Below are 9,790 nucleotides of genomic sequence, written 5' to 3' on the forward strand. Positions count from 1 at the left end.
CGGGGCCGCCCCGAGGCGCCCCGCGCTGCCCCGTGCTCCGGAGGCGCCGGGCGGTCGCGGCCCCGTGCCCGGGTGGGGTCCCCCGGCAGCCTCACACGGCCGGCGCCTTCGGGAGGCTCCGTGCTCTAATAAACCTTCCCTGCTGCCTCCCTCTCCCCAGTGAACTGGCCGAGGAAAAGGCTGCTGAGCCTTGCAGGTAACTGCAAAGGTGCTGCCAGGTGGATCGATTTCTTCCTCGCTGCTTATTTGGTTTCTGGAGTGTTTTGTTCCAGAAGAGAGTTCGGTTCTTGAGGGAAAAGTGGGAGCAGTGCCAGTGGATTACTGTGCCCCTGCGGGAGGGCTGTATGAGCAATCCACACAGGCCTATATGGAAACATGGGAAGGAAGGCTTTTATAATTAGGAGATGTGTATTAAAGTAAATTTGCAGCAGGAACCAGAAATTAAGTACACTGTCTGCAAAGTAAAAAAGTGACCATTGTTTTGCTGTATTCGAGATTTTTTTCCTATTATTTGGATTTTAATTTGTGCAAAGAAAGTTAACACTAAGCACTCTTCTAGTAACATGGAAACAAATCTAACTCCTGTCTATTTCTACAAATACCATCTCCTTCCCCTTGTCATTTTGAAGTTACTTGTAACAAATTGACACAGGACCTAAGACTGTCCATTGAAACAAAAAGGTGGTAAACCCAAAGTAGATAATCTGATTTTTCTGTCTTCTGTTTGGCAATAGCATGAGTTTTTTACCTTATGTTCCTGTTTGGAAGTATAGGTTGTTCCTTATGTCCCTTAAGGTTAGCATTTAAAAGTACCTTTAGCTTCAAAGTAGCTGTTGTTTTCTGTTTCCTGAGAATGTGGTTTAATTTCTGTGTTAGAAATGATATAATGCTGTTAGAATGTACAGAGTACCTGAACCTTATATGCAATAATGTCAGTCCAGTTTGGATGACAGAGGAAAGGCAGTGAAATGCCTTTAATCCTTGCGAGAGACTCACACTAAAATAGAGAATATTTTTTTTCCTTAACAGTGTTAGCATATAAACTGAGGGGATTGCCAGGGATCCTTATGTAACAGTAGCGCTTTAGAGTAGGTTGGATGGACAGTGGGATAGGTGGAGTGTTTGATGCATTACAGCTCTTAATGCAGCATTACATCTGTTGCACTACTGCAGTGTCCAGAATTTTGGTTCTGAAGAATTAGATTGAATCTTAAAAAAAATAAAACCTCTTATGCTGTAGAATGGGACTGTGCTCAGACATGAAAAAGGAAGGGTATTGAAATAGTCTCACTTGATAGTTTTTCCTAGCAATGTGTTTAAATGATACATTTAGTAGTATCATTAGGTATTTTTTCCCAATAAATAGTCAAATCCACTCCTGTAGTTATTGCAGCAATGTTCCATTAGGTGGGAATATGGTGCAATTAATTTTCCATAAGAAAAAAAGTCCTTATTTCCATGTTGTAGAAAGATGTGGAAGTTTCATTTCAGCTAGGAGGCTCTGTTTGCCTTATGCTCCCATGAGTCTAGCTAATACAGGTGGTCACAGTGATGGAAGTGCTTATCCTGTACATGAGGATATTGACAGAAAAAGGTTTTTGCGGTTTTTCATGTGCACAAATATTCCTGGAGTATGGCTTTGTTATTGTTAATGGAGATGTGAGCCAGTAGATGAACTGCACTGGGTAAAAGAACTTCATGTTGGAAGGATTGCAAGCAAATGTTAGTGTGCACAGCACAGAATAATGTTAAGTATTTTGTGCTGTACTATAATTACTAATTACTCCTTATTGTATCTGGGCACTTAGGATGCTAGGTATTCTGAATTGTTTTTTCTATAGGTGATTGGAGGTCTGAATTAATGAGGACCAAATACCCTTGTGAATAGGAGCTTCTGGGAGAGACTGGAAACTTTTTACCTTGCTAATGTGCACAATTGTTATTTTGGTCAAAAGCACAAGTATACCCAGAGACAAGAAGGTAAAATGTATGACCATAATGAAAAATTCAAAAGGGAGCTGTAAAATTCTTCCAACTGTTTCATCCCGATGTTCCAAAATTACTTTCCACACTTACAATTTGAGGTTTTGTAGAATTTATATTGGCATGTGCATTTTTTTTTTTTTTGGTGGTCATACAAAGACTGACAATTTTCCTCCTGACTTTGCTGGCAGCAACTTCTATGTTTTGAGGCTGCTGCGTGTGCCAGACAGTAACCACCTGAATAAAATGTAAGCTTTCTAGCTCAGGCTTGGAGTCACTTGGGTAAGCTGTAACAAGTAGTTTGGCTGTTTGAGGATATGAGAAAAAGTAAGGTACATAATTCTCTGTGTTTTATTTTTCCTATTTTTTCCCTCTTGCTTGTGCTTTTGTTCCTTTCTGGTTTGAAAGTAGATATCAGTCATTTCAGTAAGACCTTGTGCCATTGTTTGAACTCTACAGTGTCATTTATTTTATGTGAAGGTGCAGGTTGCTCTTGTTTACTTTGATCTAGTGCTGTGAAACTCTGGAAACATGAGCTCCGTGCGTGCTTCCAGGTTTAAGTCTGTGTCCCATGGTTATCAGTCATGAATGCTATCTGCCTGAAATATTTCCTACTGATTTGCTATAGCTCAGCAGCATTACCTCATAGCCTTTTAAGTGAGATGTATTGTGTAGTTCAGCTGAAGGTTCAAGATCCTGTCTCGTTCCATCATTATTTTAAGAAGAGTGGGGAATAAAAGGGAGGTCCACAGAGGCAACTGTGTGCTCAGCCTCATGATAATGGATTCTTACACCTGAGGTTCCTGTGCTTGTAAAAGTCAGGGACCTCATAGATGTGGCGTGATCTCAAGATGTAGATTTGCAGTCTTGTAAGCAGAGGAAGGAAGGAAGTAGAGTTATTCCTTCTCATCAGTATGTATTCCCAGCACTGACAATTTTTATTCCAAAGGGTGTTATGCATGTATGTTGCACCATCACACACACAAAAATGCTGTGTTTTCAAGAAAAGCAGCAGCCTCTGTGCCTTGCATGGAGCCCTTATCTGATAGATGTGATCTCTGTCTGCTGGATTGAGTTTCTGCAGCAGAGATTAGCAGAGCAGCGTAATTACTTCTGGCTACAAAGTAAGTACTTCAGTGGCTTGTGCAATCAGCGTTTCTACTGATGGTTTTAGTAAGGGCTCTTTGAACTCCTCTGGCTCTGTGATCAGGCATTAAAGATGTAAGCCATGTTATGATTCATTTAAGATACTGTAGGCTGCGCATTTGTCACGGTGCAATGGGGCTTCATTAAAAGTGAATGTTGAGTTACTGTATCTCGGTTCATTTGGAAAAAAGAAATTCTTTGAACCTTATGTTTGGCATACTGATTTTTTTTAAAAGCTTTTTTTGCACTAAAATGTTGTGCTTTATATATATCTGGCCATATGGAAAGCCAGGACAATGTAAAATACATGCCTTTTAAAATCACTTATTGAGTGTTAAAGCTAAAACTATGAGACTTACTTGGTGCAACTTAATTGCTGTGAGTAATGCCAAAGCTCTGAATGTAATCCTTGGGAATGCTTAAGATACTAATTATATTCCAACCAGTCAAGGTGCACTTGTTTTGAAACTAGTCTGAGCTGGTCCCTTCTGAGAACATGGTGTTTCCAATGCCAAAGGTGGAGAAACAGATTAATTACTACAAAAATGAGTTATCCTTCAAAACCAGGGACAGGCTTCAAAGCATAGCACTTTATGACAAAAGGTACTTTCAGATTAACAAAGCAAGGCCCAAATATGCTAAACACAAGAGCAGGAAATGACTTAGGTTTGGTCCAGGTCTAGCTGCTGACTGCTATATAGAATCCTAAATTGCTAATTGACTGTAGGTAAATTCTGGAGACTGGGTATGTAAGCCACAGTTACTGCTTTATGGACTCTCCCTTTGAGGCAATTATTCTATTAGTTATGGAGTTTCTGAGAGTTTTTTTCATTGCCTTGCTTTACATTTCAGATACTTTTACAATTATTTTTTAAATGCATTTCAGAAAACTATGTTATTGGACTAGCCAGTTCAATGGACCACCTAGGTTCAATAGCATATCAAAGTTTTTTATTTTAGAATTATGACTCTTACTTGCAAACATATTCCATTTATCTTTCTGAGTGATTTAAATAAAATTAACTTCAAGTCATATCCAAGTTTTCCTATTAGCTCTCCTGCAGTATATTCCCTAGTGGATAAAACTATACTTGTATTCTTTTTGCCATTTATTCATCTTAGGAAAAAGTCTGTCAGCTATAATTTTGAATGAGGGCTTCCTCCTCCTATTATTAGCATTTGTTCTCCAGTCTAAATCTGAGAATAAATTCCATTCATATTGATACCCTTTCTAGTCATAATATAAAGACTTCTTTTACAGCAATCTTCATTCATATCCAAATCTTACCCAGTTGATTTCATAGCAGGAACTCAGAAATGTCCAAGTAAAACTATTCTGTCTCAAAAGTTCTGACTTAGGTGGTGCTTTATTAATAATGTCCCTTCTGTTTGTCCATTTTGTCTTGTCCTTATGCAAGTGTAGCCTAGCAGGTCTGTGTTTCTTTCAAGAACACAAATGGCTTTGGTATAATTTACTATTCCACTGTATTTCTGTATCCCTATATCACACCTCATATTATGTTTTAGGCCTCCTTTTTTGCTTAAATTCCTCCAATTTTTTTTTTTTTTTTTTTTTTTTTTTTTTTTAAACAACATCCACAACACCTCAGTTGTATCAGGAATGCTTCTCTTGTTAGTTTCATTGCCAGGCTGCTGTTTTTAATTAGTACTATGTTTAAAAAAAACCCAAACCAACACCTAAATCCTTGTGTCCAACTATTGGTTAATATACTCATCTGTATTTCTGTATCCTTACTTATCTGATTTTTTTCCCATTAATTTGTGCTAGCCAAATTAACTATGAATATGATAGAACATTGTCCCAATTTCTGCCATCAATTTAGTTTAAATTCTTCCATCAGTTTTGGCAGTGTTAGGTGGACAAGATTACTTCTCCATTATTTCTGTAATAAAGCTCTGTCTCCAGACATGAGGGTATTTTTATTTTTTTCTTATACATTTCAGTGGCTGAATATCTTAAGATTATTCTAACCTGGAAGTGAGAGCTATTAATCTTTAAAACTTAATTCTCCTTTTTAGGGTACTTTAAGCTGAAGAATATGAGACTATATTTAAATAACCTAGATAATGATATAGTAATTCTTGATCTGTTCCAGTAATAATTTTGAATTGCAATTTGTTTAAATGGAACCTCCAGTCACCATGTTTTCTTTGGCTTTACTTAATTGTCTGCTGTATGTCAGGTCTGCTGTATGTCAGATCCCCATCTCAGAGAAGCACAGTTCTCCAAAATCTGCTTTTTAGATTCATCCTAGACCAGCCCTGTCGGCCTTCACACAATCTCCAGTCACAGAAACCTGTCTGTCTTCTGGTATTGGTGGAAATCTCTTGTTCTGAGGTTCACTCTTCATTACCCCCTCTTACTGCCTATGTCCTTACCAATCACCCCTTAAGATACCTTTGGTTAAGTAGTCCTGCCTTTGGTGTGATGATTGATACTGGAGTCATGCAGCTTTATAAATTACATCATGCAATTATGACCCAGGTTTTGTAAGTACTGTTTTGGGTAAGGAAGGCATGGTATCAAGCTGAACATTGTAATGTTTAGGTAACTTTTATGGGTGAGTCATCAAAATAGTGGTGGTAATTGTTCAGAATTTGGTGGCTATTGAACTGAATTTTTCATGTTGTATGTTACATTTATATTCCAAGTTAAAGTCCTTGTCTGCTTTCATGCCGCTGTATTTGGGCGCCCTACTTTTCAAGTGACCTCTACCTCTCTATTGCCTGTGCCCTTTAATGATGACCTATTTGTTGCTGTGCCTTCAAGCTTAGTTATTTTTTAAAATTTAAATAATTAATTAAGCCCTATGTAGATAGGTAAAAGGTGTGACTGGAGATGAGCTGACATAAGAAACACATTAATGAATGGAAAGAAAAAGCATGGGAGGAAGAAGTGTCATCAACAGAGTTGAAGGATTCAGTCTGAGGAAGCAAGGCTGCAGTGAAGCAAATGGCATTCTTTTCCATGCAATGTATCTCTGAAAGGATGCAGTGAGTTGAGGTTACAAACCATCTATTCATGCAAAAGCCTTGGGATGGCTGTGGAATTAATTCCTTTAGTGCACTAGTTTAGTCCCTATATTCTTCATAATGAATCTATTGCTGCCTTACCTTCTTTTGGGGTACTAATTTATGATTGTACAAGAATTGGAGTGCATGTGATGCACACCTGAAAAAATGGGCTGAATATCAGCAAAGTGACTTGATGTAGGAGAAACCTGAAGACAGAAAGAATGAGGGTGTTTTGTACCTCCTTATTTTCTCCCTCTCAATATCTAAGCGTAGTTTTCAGTTCTTCACAGTCTGTCATTTCAGGGCAATGTATTGGATCACTCCAAATGTCATTTGGTGTCTTTGCACACCTATGAGAGTGGTATTTGTTAAACAGCATGGTCACAGTTTGACAGCTGGTGTCAAAATACAGCCAAGTAGTTTGTTGTGTGATGAGTGCACATGACATTCCCAGTAGCTGTTTTTACACCAACGTCTCTCAGTCTTCCAGAGATTTCTCTTCTTCCTTTTGTCACTGGTCTTTCCTTTCTCGTGCTTATTTCCCCTTGCTCCTTATAAAGCTTCTACAGGAAAGAAAATGTATTGGGAAAGAAAATGTATTAATGTGATGGTGAAAGCTAAAGAAAGGCAGCAACCGACTGTGCATTGTACATAGGACTCTGGTTGAAGATGACAGCTCTGAGCAGGTGACCTTGAGGTAGAAGAATGTTGACATACAAGGGTCTGAATGTTGAATACAAGGATATTCAGGCAGTAAGGCAGTGAGAAGAGGGGCGACCTCTTGGGGCAGTGACACCCAGTTCTGAAGCACCACGTGATGCTCTTAAAACAGCATTGAGTACCTGCCAGGAAAAAGCAGTAGTTCTTTACAAACATGGTCCGAGAAATTCTGTACTACACCTGAAAGTGGTAACATTACAGCTGATGGCTGCATTCAGACCTCTTAGTATTGAAGGTAACATTAAATGCGTACTTCAATAGGACCTATAAAGTTACATCCAACCCTTGATTTTTTTTTTGCTAACCATTTCTACCTGTGAACAAATATAGCACATGTGTGTAGATATGGAGAAATCTAGTTACTGCAGGGTGCTTCATTGTATAGATGATGTTAGTTCTCCTTCCCTTTTTGTACTGTACCTGCTTAGTAATGCTATTGTCAATGCTGCCTTGAAACATCCTTTAGGGAAAGTAAGTTATGGTACCATCATGGAAAACTTATGTAGGATTCCTTGTGTCTCTTATGGTAACAGAATCCATTCAAAATCACTTGCCTTCCTTTCTCCAGTTCCTTCTTTGAATTGTATTGCTTGCTTCCTATTTGTGGTTTCTGTAGGACTGGGAGAGTAATAATAACAACAACATACTGATCAGATGCTCAGCCTTGTAACCTCTGAAGCAAAGTTCCTTCCTGTTAACCAAATGAGAATGCTGGTGGTGTTCTTCCATACAAGTTCTCACTTGGGCAATATTCTCCAAAGCCAGTGAAGCTGAGCAGGTTTGAATTCAGGGCAGAGGTTGGCCTTGAAGCATTTACTGAAGTTCTGAACCTTGAAGTGTTGGCCTTTTGGATTTTCTAATGCTGGTGTCAGGAGTATAGGCTTACAGCTCTTGCAGAGCTCTTTGGCATGTGGTGTTTGTGTCCATACTGTGGCTGTTGGGGTCCTTGCTGCATTCATGAAAAGTGCAGTTAATAATCTGGCTGATGGCCAAGGCACAGCCACGTGCAGGTGTGGTCTGGGCTGCACAAAGGATCTGCTGGACTCGTGCTAAGGTTTGTTTGCTTGGGCCCAACCCTTCCACTTTGGGAGTGATCTGAAACTTCCCCTCACTTTTCTACTGGGGGTGTGCATGTAAACAAGGTTTGTAGGCGAGTCTTGGCTTTGGCAAAAGTTTGGAATTGGTTGATTATTTCAAAAAATAATATAACCAGATTCTAATTGGAAAACAATGCTGAGGTGGTGAGATTTTTTTTTTTTAAGATAAGCAATCTGGCCAAGTTCTTTGAGAAGGTCCACTTAGTACACTGCCGTTAACCATTTTTGATATAGTTGCTCAAAAAATCTAAAGCATTGTGAGGTTTTTTTGAGCTGTGTGAAGCTAATAAAGAAGGATGTGCTACTAAATAAAGTCTTCAAATCCTTGTCTCTAAGGAGTTTTAACAAAGTTACTTAGGAATAAAATGGTAAAGTCCTTGGGAATTACCATAACTAGCAGAAAAAGTGTCTTAAAGAGATTTTTTGTTGTTCTTTCAAAAGCATTTCCACACATATATCTGCATGCTAAAAATCTGCTTTCAATCAAAATAGTTTTTTTAATAGACCAGACTTCTCTGAATTATCTGCAAAAATAATTAACTTTTTAGAATTAAATTGTTTTCAATGAATGAATGAAGTGAATGGTGGAAATTGGAATAGTTTTCTATAACAAAAAAGCTTTGAACAAAGTTATTAATGCTTTTAGCTGAAGTAAACTGTAGAATAGCATTAAGGAACTCTCAGTGCTATAACCTTTGACTTCAAATTAACATTTTTAGGTTACCCAAAACTTTTTAAAGTAGTTGAAGTTCATGTAATTTGTTTCCAGGAAGGCTGATAAGAACATATCTGAAAATACTTAAAATAGTATAGCTTGCCAGGGGATCAAATCATATATTTTTCAAGGTGACCTGGCATTTATTTTTCTGGGGAGCCCCCTGGACTTGCATTTATTTTTCTGGGAACCCCCGCCCACCCACCAAGCTTATAGTGATTTACAGCTTTAATATGAAGGAAATCAGCCAAATTGTTAACGTTAATTTTAATAGGATAAAAACTTTGTTTTATTTCCCTGTAACCCCAAACAAACCCCAACTTTTAACCTAAAGCCAGCAGCCTAGGCTAGGTCTCCAGACCTACGGGTTTCTGAAAAACACCCCCCGCACACCCCCCCAAAAAAAAAGGAGCCGAAGTTTTTAAAGGGCCTGGCTTTAAACGCGGAGCGAGGATCGCGCCGGGGCTGGGGACTCATCATGCCAGGGCGGCGGTGCGTGTGCCCGGGCGCCGGTCTGCGGCGTTGTGTCCCGGCGGAGCTGCGCGGCCGTGCCCTCTCCCCCCTCCCTCCCTCGCTCTCTCGCTCTCCCTCTCTCTCTCCTACACTGCCAGCCCCTGATGTGATGGCGAAGAAACCCCGTTGACAAGGCACTGCTTTTTCATGACGGTGAGTTTCCCTTTGAGTGTATTATAATTTTGTGATAAAAATTTCAAGGAAAAAAAAAACACACAACCTCCTTCCTCCCTTCCTTCGGGGAGGGAAAAGAGAGGGGGGAAATCTATCTCCAGACAGACAGAAAAGAAAGAGGAGCAAATTAACGACCAGGAGTTGCCAAAACCAGGATATTAGGTTTCAGCCCAGAGAGCTATTGGCTCTGGGGCTATGTATATAAATATATATCTAGAGAGAGAGCGAGCGAGAGGGGAGACGAGGAGGAAGAAGAGGGATATTTTGTGGGTGGCTGTTGTTTGGGCAGATGTGGATTCACATGGAAATGAACTATATATATTAATTTTTTTTTTCTGTGAGGATGGTGGTGGTGGCTGCTGAGGGCACTTAAAAAAAAAGTTGTTTCTTAAAATAAAGGCGCGGG

General features: G+C 39.3%; 1 protein-coding gene across 3 annotated transcripts in view; it reads left to right on the forward strand.

Moving 5' to 3' along the window:
* Positions 1–157: 157 nt before the first annotated feature.
* Positions 158–9,790, forward strand: part of BICRAL (BRD4 interacting chromatin remodeling complex associated protein like) — a 44,606-nt gene continuing 34,973 nt past the window's right edge. Inside the window, exon 1 of one of the 3 annotated variants that reach the window (XM_031059939.1) lies at positions 158–196. The gene's annotated coding sequence lies outside the window, so the exon portion shown is untranslated. Of the gene's footprint in view, positions 197–9,250; positions 9,364–9,790 lie in introns of those variants that run through there. The other 2 variants (XM_031059925.1, XM_014308639.2) reach the window with 2 other exon arrangements.

The sequence above is a fragment of the Geospiza fortis genome, unplaced genomic scaffold, assembly GCF_000277835.1.
Source record: "Geospiza fortis unplaced genomic scaffold, GeoFor_1.0 scaffold41, whole genome shotgun sequence".
Taxonomy (NCBI): domain Eukaryota; kingdom Metazoa; phylum Chordata; class Aves; order Passeriformes; family Thraupidae; genus Geospiza; species Geospiza fortis.